Here is a 14,498-nt window from a genome sequence, read left to right as displayed (position 1 = left end):
AGCTAACCCAAAAACGTGTAGAGATCTTTGAGGAATGTTTTCAAAAAGATGATTAATGCTTGGAGGTTTCCAAAATGGTTTACTCAATTTTGGCAAGAATTTAAATGCTATTTCTTCTTTTAAGACTAGTCAAAATCGTGTAGTGTGATTTTAGAAGGTTTTCAAAAGGGATTCAATAGTTTTTAATGCCTATTTGGAAAAACGTGTGAATCCAATGGGTTGGACGGTTTTTGAAGATGAGCCTTCCCCAAGTGCAATTAAGGCAAGAAGAGGAGGAGTTGTCCTCTACCAAAATCGTGCTTCTCAGATTTATTAGCCCTATTTATTCTTTCCTAGTTTAACGTAGCATAGGATTAATACTAATTAATTTAGTAGGTTAGTAATAGTATAGATTTTAGAAAATCGTGTATACTTAATTAGGTAGGTGCTAACTCTAGTGTATATTGAATATAGGATTTAATTTAGATTGACTTTAGTGTTTTAGGAAATATCAATTAGTTATTAGCCTAATTAAATCAATCTAGGTTGGCGTGGACCCTATTCAAATCCTATTCTAAAACCGCCACCTAGACTAACCCTAGTTAGTTAGACCCTAGCTAACATTAACCGTAGTTAGTATCTAACCTTAGGTAGTTAGTCTAGTTAATTAGCTAACCCTAACTTTAGTTAATTAGTAGGTAACTCTAGTTAGATTAACCTTAGATTTAGTTAACCGTACCTTAGATAGATAACCCTAGTTACTAGTTAGTTAAACCTAACCCTAGTTAGATTAAACCTTAGTTAGCTAGTTAATGCTAATTTGCCCTAAACCGACCCTAGCAACCTTAGTCAACCCTAGTCAAACCGCCACCTAGACTAACCCTAGTTAACTAACTCTAACCGACCCTAATTAACCGTAGTTAATACTTAACCCTAGGTGTCTAAGCCATCTAATTGTACCCCTAGTTCAACCATAGTAAGCCTAGTTAGTTAACCCTACCTAATCCCAATCGCCCCCTAGTTAAATACCTAACCTTAGTTAGTTACTAGACTTAAGTAGTTAGTTTAACCATAGTTAAACCGTAGTTAATTACTAACCCTAGCATTAGTTAAACCCCTAACCTTAGTTAGAAAAATAACCCTAGATAGTTAGTTAATATATTTAGTGTTTAATTTAGTTAGTAAGTAATTTTAGTTAGTTATCCTAACCGTAGGTTAGTAGTTGTTTTAGTTGGGTATAATTAATATTAGAATAGATAGTTAAGTTAGTTAGTGATATTAGATATTATGCATTAGGTTTAATTAGAGTTTATATTCATTTAGATATCTTATCTAAAGTATTAGTGAGTTTAGGTTAGGTTATTTCTTAAATTTTATAACTTAGTTTAATTGTTATTGTTTGTTGTAGTTTAACAGTAGGTTAGGTTCAGTTAGGACTGTTTTTGTACATGGTTCAATGTCCAAATGTCAATTATGGATTCAAAGGGATGAATAGTGCACTGAACTAAAACCCTAATTTTTACCCGATCGTGCACTAGCTAGTTCATGTGGATTTTTCGTGAGTTTTCTGGATATTATTTTTCTATTCTCCACATCGGTGTGTTAACTGTCTGTAGATCAAATTTCAGCTCGATCCGAGTTGATTTGGTCTGGTTTTTAAGCGTATTATGAAAACAACTTTTTTGGATTTTGAAATTTCGGGTCCTGTGATTTCCCAAATTATCCTGATTTTGAAACGCTTCGTTCTGGAGATCCAGAACGTATTTTTCACTTATGTAAAATGTGTCAGCTTTTTGGATCTGCCGTTTATAGAATAGAAGTGATTTGACCAAATTTGGAATTCGTTTGACTCCTCAAACAGTCATTTTGCAAAAAGCTGTCAGAGTCCATTTTTGACTTCTTTAGGGACAAAACAGTCTTTTACTTATTTGTTTGATTTCGTGTGGTTTTACTGTTTTCTAACATTTTAGTTAGTATATTAACAGTATTTAGAGTAATTAGAGTTACTTAGCTTAGTTAGTTCACTTAGTTAGTATAACTTTCGTTTTATATATTTAAATTAACTGTAATTTAATTTAGAAATAGTTTAGAAATAGTGTAGATGTAATCTAGATGAATTCTTGATTTAGTTACTGACTTTTTGTTTTTATTATGTAGGTTGTTAAGTTAGAACAGGTTAACAGATGCAATTCAATTGTGATGTGCGACTGCACTTGATGTGAAAAGACAGAAATGCCCCTGGAGACCTGCTGAAGACTTAGCCGCCTATTGTAGTTTATTTTCATAGTTAGAATGTTATTTAATGTAACTTGTAAACATTGACATAGATTGTTAACTTTTTATGTTAATAAAGTGTTATTTTAGAATTACTTCAGAAATATCCCGTTCCCTATGGATTCGACCCGTACTCGCCACTTCGGTGGAAGTCGGTTTGATATCTTTGGTTGACGATTTTCCCATGTAATTCATTGAAAAATATTGTTTAAAAATATCAACTCCAAAAGATCAACCAAATTTTGGCACCGTTGCTGGGGAACGGCGATTTATTCTGATTATTTCTGAGATATCATTTTATTAATATCTGTGTTTAGTTTAGTTTAGTTTGTTTTAATTGTTTTAGTTTGTAGAATTAACATAGTTAGAAAAATATAGGGTTCATTTGCTATTTTTGATAAAGATTCACTGAATTCCATGCTTCAATGATATATTAAACAGTCGAGTCTTAGAGAATGCAGTGTTGATTCCTGTATTTACTGATTTTCTGATTTAGAATAGCTTATCTTTTATTTCATAGAGTAATTAACTTAGTATAACATTGTTAACATAGTTGCATAGTTTAATTAGATAGCTTTAACATAGTTTAAGATAGTTTAGTTGTTTAACTCTCTGATTTAGAGTAGATGTTTTTATTTCATAGAATAATTAGATTATTTTAGCATAGTCTAACATAGAGAAATTGCTAACTTGCTGATTTAGATTTGATTGATTATCATAGTTTAATTCTAACATAGGTTAGTTGCTACTTTGTTCATTGTTTTACTGATTTAGATGTAGATTATTCTAATATAGTTAGTGGTTTTATATCTTAACGTTTCATATTATTTAGATGTATCATATGTATATTAAAATAAAGTAGTTGTTTATGTATGTTTTATTTTGAATTTTGTTTTAATGTTATTTTGAATTTCATTGTTTACATGTATGAACATCCGATCCATCAATGTATGAGTTTAAGTAAACGGATATGAAGAAGTCTTCAAGAGTAGAGCATTGACCAGATAAGCAGAAAGCTATGCATTTGTACATGCATAGTGGTAGTGCAGAGTCCAGTCAATCGACAACTTCAGAGGATCGAACATACCAGGTTGTATCAATCCTTTCTCCTTATTCATTTTATTGTTCTGTAGTGTGCATCTGCATTACATGTTTACATTATTCTGTATGCCACTAGGGACAGTGTCATTCAAGCTTGGGGGGATGGTTTAGATGCACAAATTTTTAAAATTTTTCTTTATGTCTGATAGCTTGAAAACTCATAAAAGTAAGTCTTTTAAGAATAAGTTGTAGCATTTATGATTGTATTGCTCCATGATCTGACAATTTAGAAATGTATAAGCCCCATGTAAAATATTTTTTCTTATCTGATTTAAATAGAATAGTTGTTTATGAAAGAGTTAAAGAAAAGATAGTATTTGATATGTTAGAAAGTTTTGATTCACTTAAGTATAAGTATGCACAGTGTGTTTTATGGAAAAGTGAGCAATTGAATTATGTTTTTGAAAAATGATCTTAATAGAATAGAGTTACGTTTAGTTGTTGATTTCTTCGTGAATCCAAGTAGTAGAACTCAAACACGAGTTGAAATGTTTGAGTCTCTTACGAAATGGATAACGAAGAAGATCATTCTCTTATCTAGTCGACATCTGTGGCCTTTGTAGTTCGAGTAAGTAGAGTCTGAAGGGTGTTTTACACCTGGTGCCCTAAAGCCAGCTGGTTTGGGAGCCACCGATTTGAAAGCTTGTTACATGGACTGCATAGAAAGCCTAAGAGATAAAGACATTGCACGTGATGAGAGGAAAACTATACGTAACTATTAGAATTGAAGGTTTAGTGACTCGAGCAATTAAGTCCGAGGGATACTTTGTATCTGGTGCCCTAAGGATTGGCCAGCCTGGGAGTCACTGACCCAAAGCTCGCTACATGGGTTACGAAAGCTGGATATTCAAAATAGTGCTCAATTTAGAAGATTGAAAAAGAGTGAAAATTGAATATCAAAAGAAAAAGAATGAACTTAAAGAGAGAAATTCAATGCTTAAGAATAATTACTGAATTACTGTGCAGAAAATATACAGGTGAGGATAAATGAGTAAAACATGATAGTACTTGATTTTCTGAGAAAATTCATAAATAATTACAAGTTTAGAGAAGTGAAAGAAAAATGATTTTTACTGTGGTGGCATTGAAATTTCTAAATTTGTTTTGAAAATGTAGATTACATGAAATATTTGTTTACAATAAATTCTTAATTGCCTATTATTTCTGAAAAATTATTCATGCATGATATTGATGTTTGTGGGTAGCATCTCTGCAAACCCTCACGAGACCTTACTCGTCCACTGGGTAACCCAAGGGTTTAAAGGGCTTGTTGCATAAGCTAAATGCAACCGTGATTCCTTCGAAAGTGAGTTAGTTTTTTTTTATTATTTATTTTATTTTATTTAATAAGAGCTTTCATGTTAAATGGGTAGTCCATATTTTCATTGCATGGTAGAGTGTATTGCTAGGGACTAGCAATTATTCTAGCATGGGGGTATTTGATGATGCATAAATATCACATTTTATTAATACATTTTCACTGCATAAATGCATCATCTATAGATTTAAAGCATACACTTAGGTGTATAATGACGTTAGGGAGCTCTGGTTTGAATTTCATCAAAATTGGAGTTAATTTGAAGGAATTATGACATTTACAGTGTAACGGGTCAAATATCGGATCCGATTTGAGAGATTTGGATCCAGACGCCCATTCGGACTTTGGATCTGGACCAAATTACATGGATTTAACCCAGCTCCAGCCCACTTAAGTTTTGTAAAAACATTTTCTAAAAACCCCCTGTAAAATGAGGCGCCCAGGAAATATTTTTATTTTAAACCTGTTTTTGTAAAATAGCCAAAATAAGCCAAAACGTCAAAAGGGAGAGGGGGCGCCCATTCCATCTGTCTTTGTCTTGATTTTCGTGCCCTAGAGGCATGATTCTAGCTCAACTCCACCTTCTGCCAAGCCGCCCCTCTCATCCACCTTCTTCCTCATCCATGGTTGGCCATGGAAGCCATGCCAACACCATTGGAGATACCGTTTTCTTCCTCCATTCTCTTCTTTCATATCTTGTCTTTCTTCTCACCATGCTGGAACTAACTTTTGTTTTGTTTATTTGCAGCTGCAGCTGGAGTGTATCCATCATGGTGGAGGTCCCGCTCCTCCATGGTCGGCCGGCCCTGAACCCCAGAGCATTGCCACTTGCAAATCCCTGCAAAGAAGACAACAAAAGGATTAGACAGCATCACCGAGGTTCCTCGTGGCATGGAGTCAAGCAAAGTCCGCTCTTCTTCATCCCCTCAGTCTTCGGATTGCCCAAGAGGTAGGTCTTCTTCTCCCTTCTCTTCTAGCTAAAACCTATCATGTGCGTGTGTAATGTGCTGTGTGTTTTTCTGTATTTTCGTCATCCCTAGTGTAGCTTTTGTTCATGCATAAACCAGCATGTAGAGTGTTTAGGTTTTGGTGTTATTTAAATAATATTTTTCAATCCAATGTTGGCATGTTTTGGGTTGTGTGTGTGCTTGAAATAATATTTCTGTGTGTCGGCGTCTTCCTTGTGTTTTCTAAATATTAGTTAGGTTTGAATGTGTTGTCTTATAAGTATACTTTATAGATCTTGTCATGGTTATTGTCGTTTTTGCATCTTTGGTCGTTTGATGGAGTTTAGTGAATAGCGATTCATGTAGTTTAGCCTATGAGATTAGATTCAGCTGTAGCGTTTTTCTGCAATTGTTAGTATAATATAATTAGTTCTATTTTAGTTAAATTCGTGTGTTTACTGTGTGGTTGATGGAGATTTTATCATAAAGTAACTTTAGTTTTAGAATAGTTGTAGTTTTGGTGTTTTGAGTGTAGTCGAGTTTAGTGTAATTGTAGAATGCGTGTTATGTGTTTTGATTTTCTGTACAGCATAGTATTAACTTAGTTTTCATGTTCTTAGTTTTTCCAATTCCAGATTTAACGTGTATCCATTAGAATAGAATTTAGATTTTGATTAGAGTTAGTAGTTTCATATATTTTAGTTGTCATTCTAGTTTAGATTTAAATTAAGATTTTTGTCAATTCGTGTTTGGTAAAATATTCGTGTAGGTAACTGTTTGTAGATTAATTTTTTTATGTATTGGATATTAGTTTTAGTACTAAGTTAATTAGAGGAGTTACATTCTTTGCTTTTCGTTTTAGTCAATTTAGATTTAACTTAGAGGGTCAATTTTTATGTAATGTCTTAATTAGGTTGTTTATGCAATTCGTGATATAGGTTTTTCATATTTGATATTAGGTTAGTTATAGGTCAATTAGAATAATTATAATTCTTGATTTTCGTTGTAGTTAATTTAGCATTAATATGTAGGATATCGATTTTGGTATAGTGTTAATTAGGTGGTTTTGCAATTCGTGATTTAGGTAGTTCATAGTCTTTGCTTTAATTGTAAATTTATTAATTTTGTTAAGGGTAGTCTAGTCTAGCCAAGTAATTCAACTTGCTTTGTAGATAGAAGGGCAATGTGGTCTTTAAATTGAGAATTCGATTTTGGTATAAAGACACCTATTCCCAATTCGTGGATAGCACTTAAGAAGGTTATCTTTTCCAACCCAATCATAAATGAGTTATATTTTCAAAGTTGGAAACCCTTTGAAATTCTAAAGGGCCTTTTAAAGAGGGTTACGCGATTTTTGGAAAACCTTTGGAATTCCAAAGGTCCTTCTAATTATGTCTACACGTTTTTTGGGGAAAGATTTGAAATTCTAAATGTGCATTTAAAGCTAACCCAAAAACGTGTAGAGATCTTTGGGAAATATTTTCAAAAAGATGATTAATGCTTGGAGGTTTCCAAAATGGTTTACTCGATTTTTGCAAGAATTTAAATGCTATTTCTTCTTTTAAGACTAGTCAAAATCGTGTAGTGTGATTTTAGAAGGTTTTCAAAAGGGATTCAATAGTTTTTAATGCCTATTTGGAAAAATGTGTGAATCCAATGGGTTGGACGGTTTTTGAAGATGAGCCTTCCCCAAGTGCAATTAAGGCAAGAAGAGGAGGAGTTGTCCTCTACCAAAATCGTGCTTCTCAGATTTATTAGCCCTATTTATTCTTTCCTAGTTTAACGTAGCATAGGATTAATACTAATTAATTTAGTAAGTTAGTAATAGTATAGATTTTAGAAAATCGTGTATACTTAATTAGGTAGGTGCTAACTCTAGTGTATATTGAATATAGGATTTAATTTAGATTGACTTTAGTGTTTTAGGAAATATCAATTAGTTATTAGCCTAATTAAATCAATCTAGGTTGGCGTGGACCCTATTCAAATCCTATTCTAAAACCGCCACCTAGACTAACCCTAGTTAGTTAGACCCTAGCTAACATTAACCGTAGTTAGTATCTAACCTTAGGTAGTTAGTCTAGTTAATTAGCTAACCCTAACTTTAGTTAATTAGTAGGTAACTCTAGTTAGATTAACCTTAGATTTAGTTAATCGTACCTTAGATAGATAACCCTAGTTACTAGTTAGTTAAACCTAACCCTAGTTAGATTAAACCTTAGTTAGCTAGTTAATGCTAATTTGCCCTAAACCGACCCTAGCAACCTTAGTCAACCCTAGTCAAACCGCCACCTAGACTAACCCTAGTTAACTAACTCTAACCGACCCTAACTAACCGTAGTTAATACTTAACCCTAGGTGTCTAAGCCATCTAATCGTACCCCTAGTTCAACCCTAGTAAGCCTAGTTAGTTAACCCTACCTAATCCCAATCGCCCCCTAGTTAAATACCTAACCTTAGTTAGTTACTAGACTTAAGTAGTTAGTTTAACCATAGTTAAACCGTAGTTAATTACTAACCCTAGCCTTAGTTAAACCCCTAACCTTAGTTAGAAAAATAACCCTAGATAGTTAGTTAATATAGTTAGTGTTTAATTTAGTTAGTAAGTAATTTTAGTTAGTTAGCCTAACCGTAGGTTAGTAGTTGTTTTAGTTGGGTATAATTAATATTGGAATAGATAGTTAAGTTAATTAGTGATATTAGATACTATGCATTAGGTTTAATTAGAGTTTATATTCATTTAGATATCTTATTTAGAGTATTAGTGAGTTTAGGTTAGGTTATTTCTTAAATTTTATAACTTAGTTTAATTGTTATTGTTTGCTGTAGTTTAACAGTAGGTTAGGTTCAGTTAGGACTGTTTTTGTACGTGGTTCAATGTGCAAATGTCAATTATGGATTCAAAGGGATGAATAGTGCACTGAACTAAAACCCTAATTTTTACCCGATCGTGCACTAGCTAGTTCATGTCAATTTTTCGTGAGTTTTCTGGATATTATTTTTCTATTCTCTACATCGGTGTGTTAACTGTCTGTAGACCAAATTTCAGCTCGATCCGAGTTGATTTGGTCTGGTTTTTAAGCGTATTATGAAAACAGCTTTTTCGGATTTTGAAATTTCGGGTCCTGTGATTTCCCAAATTATCCTGATTTTGAAACACTTCGTTCTGGAGATCCAGAACGTATTTTTCATTTATGTAAAATGTGTCAGCTTCTTCAATCTTCCATTTATAGAATAGAAGTGATTTGACCAAATTTGGAATTCGTTTGACCCCTCAAACAGTCATTTTGCGAAAAGCTGTCAGAGTCCATTTTTGACTTCTTTAGGGACAAAACAGTCTTTTACTTATTTGTTTGATTTCGTGTGGTTTTACTGTTTTCTAACATTTTAGTTAGTATATTAACAGTATTTAGAGTAATTAGAGTTACTTAGTTTAGTTAGTTCACTTAGTTAGTATAACTTTCATTTTATATATTTAAATTAACTGTAATTTAATTTAGAAATAGTGTAGATGTAATCTAGATGAATTCTTGATTTAGTTACTGACTTTTTGTTTTTATTATGTAGGTTGTTAAGTTAGAACAGGTTAACAGATGCAATTCAATTGTGATGTGCGACTGCACTTGATGTGAAAAGACAGAAATGCCCTTGGAGACCTGCTGAAGACTTAGCCACCTATTGTAGTTTATTTTCATAGTTAGAATGTTATTTAATGTAACTTGTAAACATTGACATAGATTGTAAACTTTTTATGTTAATAAAGTGTTATTTTAGAATTACTTCAGAAATATCCCGTTCCCTGTGGATTCGACCCGTACTCGCCACTTCGGTGAAAAGTCGGTTTTATATCTTTGGTTGACGATTTTCCCATGTATTTCATTGAAAATTATTGTTTAAAAATATCAACTCCAAAAGATCAACCATAGTGTACCAGCCGTGGTAGGGGTGTCGTTTGCCCCTCCATAGCAAGCCATCCCTACCCCCGATGGCTCTCTTCTCCATTAAAGCATGCCACCTTCGGTCATATCCATCCAGCCATTTCCCTGCAAATGGCAGCAAAGAGATGTTAGAAAGCATCACCGAGGTCCCTTGGAGCATGAAACCGTGGCAAAGTCCGCTCACCCACTACCCCTCCACTAGTCGGATCGCCCTTGAGGTAAGATCTTCTTCGTTTCTCTTCTTCTAGTTAAAACCTAAAGTGTGCATGTGATGTGTTGTTTTATTTTCTGTGTTTATTGTGTGTGTTGTGTGTTTTGTTGTTTTCGTCCAGCCCTAGTGTAGAAATCGTGCATAAACCAGCACATAGATGTGTTTAGGTGTTGTCTTTTTATTTAATCATGATTTACATTGTGATGTTGATTTTTGGGTGTGTGCGTGTGTACCGAATTTTCTGTTTGTGTCATGCCTGCGTTTTTCCATTGTTTTATAGCCATAGCTTAATTAGTTTTGTTGAAACCAATCCATTATGTCGAGTAGAGGTCTTAAAATATGATTGTGTTTAATAGTTTTCATTTTGAATTATTGAGTTAGTGTGATTATTGATTTTGTTAGGTGTGTCTAAACTAAATAGCTTAGGTATATTATGCTGTAGCGTTTTCTGTAGTATTTCAGTTTAATAAATTAGTTTCATTTAATTAATTGGCTGTATAAAATCACGTAGTTTCATATTGTAGTTGTGTTGAATTTCTGTATTGTCTTCAGCTTAGTCGATTGTAGTGTAAATGTTTGTTTTAGCGTTTTCTGTTTTATTTGTTTCATGTACAGCATGTTAGTAACAGTAATTTCTGTGTTTATTAATCTAAAGGTTCAGTTCTAATCGTGCATTAGTATAGTTTATTCCAGATTTTTGATTGATGTCCTAGTGTTAGATATAATTTAATTCTAATGGTTATTGTTTTGTAAATTCATGTAGGGTCTTGTTAATTCTAATTCTAATTTTATTCAAATTTTGTATTTAGTAATTTGTTAGGTTAATATATGTTGTGTTTTAGATTAGAGATAGTCATAAATTAATTAGATGTTTAAATTTATTGATAGTCGTTTTAGTTGAATTAGAATTAAAATAGGATTGTCGAATTTAATTAGATTCTAAAATAGTTAGTTGTTATTTTTGGTTTTCATTCATTCACGCCCTTTGAGTAATTTGTATATATATTAAATTAGATAGATTAATATTAGAGTAGATTAGTTCATTATTTAGTTTTACATTTTAGATAAGGTGCAATAGGGTCATTGTAGTTAAAAATCGAGTTCGGTAAGGATGATATCTCATCCAAATTCGTGAATCTCAATAAGGAAAACTTTGATTTTCATCCATCCAAGTCACAAAAGAATTATCTTTTCAATTTTGGAAACTCTCTTTGAATTTCAAAACTCTTTCTAAAACCGATTACACGAGTCTGGGAAAGGGATTAAATGTGCTATTTCATTTTAATGAGAAACCCAAAATCATGTGGGGTCCATTAGCTGGACGGTTTTTGCAATTCAAGTTTTCCTATTGAGCTATTAAGGTAAGAAGGAAAGGAGGTGGTTCTTGCCAAATTCGTGATTTAGCATTCAGATCCCTATTTACTAATTTCTTAGATTGATTTAGTATTGATTTACTACTAATTAATTTAGTAAGGTTTGCATTAGTTTAGGTTTTAGAAATCGTGTATGCCCATTTAGGTAGGTATTAATAGTATTGTGCATTCCATGTAGGAGTTAAAGCATATGTAGAATAGTATTAATTTAGTATGGATTAAATTAGCTTAGGATTTGCAAAGTCATGTAGCCTAACTTAGTAACTGAGCTTGATTTGCATTAAAGTTGAATTGCATTTCATTTAGGAATTTAATTAGATAGCTTAGTGTTACTTTGATTCCTTTCATTCTTAGTTTAGTAAGTAATGTGTAATTATTAGGTATAGTTAATCCATAGGTTGGCGTGAACTTAATTCCAAGCTCTACTCTAAACCGCCACCTTAGCTAACCCTAGGTAGTCAACCTAATCGTAGTTAGTTCCTAACCCTAGCTAAACTAACCTTAGGTTAATGCTTGTGTTCAGATAAGTGTTAGAGTTACTTGTTAAGTACTTAGTTTATTTAGTTTACATTAGCTAGTGTACATTAGAAAGAGTCAATTTCAGTTGTCTAGATATTTTAATTAGATCCGCATGTTAGTTTAGGTTAAATTAGTCTTAGTAATGTGATTAGAGTAGAATTAGTATTAGTTTGTTTAATTCATTTACAAGTTTGTATAATTAGCTTAATTGTGGTCCTTTGCTGTAGTTTAACAGTAGCTTAGAGTAGTTTAGGACTGTTTTGGTGTGTATTGTAAAGTAAAAGTGTCATCAGTGGATTTGCCTAAATGAATAGTGCACTGATTTCAAAACCTGATTCTTACCCTATCGTGCACTCATCATTTTATGTAAAAATTTTTAAATTTTTCTCAAAATTCTTTTTTTATTCTCTCCATTTACGTGTTCACTGTCAGCATACTAAAATTCAGCTCATTTCGAGTTGATTTGATCTAATTTTTAAGTGTTTTTCAAAAACAGCTTTTTCGGGTTTTCCAATTTCGGGACATGCGATTTTCAGATTTTACCTGAATTTGAAACGCTTATATCTGGAGTTTCAGAATGAATTTTTCAAATCCGCAAAAACTGTCAGATTTTTGGATCTGTCAGAGACAGAACAGAAGTAATTTCGTGAAAATTGGAATTCGTTTGCCTCTTCAAATCATCTGTTTGCGAAAAGCTATCAGAATCCACTTTTGCACTATTTAGGGACAAAATAGTCATTTAGTTAATTGTTTGATTTAACGTATTTTTCAGTATTTTCTAGCTTGTAGTTAGACTAATTAGGATTGATTTATTTAGTTAGTTTAGTTAGAAATTGTATAATTAGTTTTCTTTATTTGTTTAATTGTAATTTAAATTCAGTTATTAGTTTAGAAATAATTAGAAGGTAATTTTCATTTAATTATTGATTGTTTACTAACTTTTTCTTTTCATTGTTGTAGGTTGATAAGTTAGAAACAGATTTACAGGTGTATTTCCAATGCGAAGTGCAGATGCACATGTGGTGAAAAGACAGATTTACCCCTAGCAATTTGAAGAAGACTTAGATGCCTGCTTTAGTCATTTTCATGTTTTTAGATTGTTATTTAATTAGATTTGTTATATTAACATAGTTGTAAAACTCTGTGATATTAATAAATTATTATTTTAGATTTAATTCAAAATGTACCATGTTCCATGTGGATTCGACCCGTACTCGCCACTTCTGTGGAAAGTCGGTTTTTATTATTTTTGGTTGACGATTTTCCAAATGCTTTTATTGAAAATATGTTTTAAAAATACCATATCCAAAAAGGACAACCAAAAATTTGGCGCCGTTGCCGGGGAACGGCGACTATATTCTGATTATTTCTGAGATTTTAGTTTATTAATAGGATTCGAGTCTAGCAACAAGAGCAAATGTTTCATCAAAGTCAATACCTTCCTCTTGATTGTATCTTTGAGCCACTAGCCTTGCCTTGTTTCTTACAACATTACTTGATTCATCCAGCTTGTTTATGAAGATCCATGTTGTCCCAATGATTTGATAATCTTTTGGTTTTGGTACAAGATCCCACACATCATTTCTTTGGAACTGGTTAAGTTCTTCAGTCATTGCTAGCATCCAGAACTCGTCTATGATGGCTTCATCAATCTTTTGAAATTCCACTAGAGGGGGGGTGAATAGTGAAATATGATAATGATCGATAAAATAAAATAACTAAGCAATAAGGCACAACACATAAAACACAGAATTTATACTGGTTCGGTCAGTATCCAGACCTACATCCAGTCCCCAAGCAAACCACTTGAGCTTTCCACTATAACATCCGAGTCACCGGATAAATAGTACAACACCCTCTTCCCCAGAGGTCTTCTTCTCTCAACAGAGAAGGACAACACCCTCTTTCACAGAGGTCTTCTTCTCTCAACAGAGAAGGGCAACACCCTCTTTCACAGAGGTCTTCTTCTCTCAACAGAGAAGGGCAACACCCTCTTTCACAGAGGTCTACTTCTTTCAACAAAGAAGGAATACAGTGAATAACAGAGTTACAATACTTCCTATAGAACCTTCAGAATGATATGAATGCACGAATGAAGGATTCTCAGAATGTTCTGTTTGTCACTCAGAGGATACTCTTTGTCAAAGAGCTGGACTTGACTTTTTCTCTTTTCTTTCTTTCCTTTTTCTCTTTCTTTTTCAAGGCTCTCTTTTCAAATATCGAATAGAAATTTTTCTCGTTGTAAGCTCACACGTCTATTCCATTCCATGTTTGAATAGTTTATTTGAGTGTGTTTATATAGCTTTTAAAAAGTAGTCGTTACATTTTTGGAATTGTAACTTTTTGAAATGTGAAATGTTATGTCATTTCAAAAATATCTTTTAGATAAATTCGAGAATACCTTTTTCCATAAAAGTAGAATAGAGGGTACACTAGTCGTTGTAATATTTTAGGTAATACATATTTTATGTAAAAAGTCTATTTCTTACAATAGTACATTGAACGTTGGGTTGTAGTTTTGTCTTTATTCTAATTAATGATTTGAGGTACATTAGTACTTCTTTGCTTTAAATGAGTGTAAGTACAATGAGTGCTTTGAGATATTTATTTGTACATAGTCATGTCAAGTGTTTTCTTTATGTTGTGTATTTCAAAGTCTCCAGAGCAAATGAGGACCAAAAGAAGGTCGACATTCTTTGAGAAGGATATTAACAAGGATTTGTTATAGGAGGCATTTAATGCTTTGTAAAGAGAATGATGACTTCAAGTAAGTCGACATTCTATGGTTATGAAAAAAGTAACTAGAGTCCTTTCAAAAACATATTTTATTTGTTTTTC

The sequence above is a fragment of the Nuphar pumila genome, chromosome 13 (assembly GCF_984573655.1).
Source record: "Nuphar pumila chromosome 13, dmNupPumi1.hap1.1, whole genome shotgun sequence".
Taxonomy (NCBI): Eukaryota; Viridiplantae; Streptophyta; class Magnoliopsida; order Nymphaeales; family Nymphaeaceae; genus Nuphar; species Nuphar pumila.
This window is presented reverse-complemented; position numbering follows the sequence as displayed.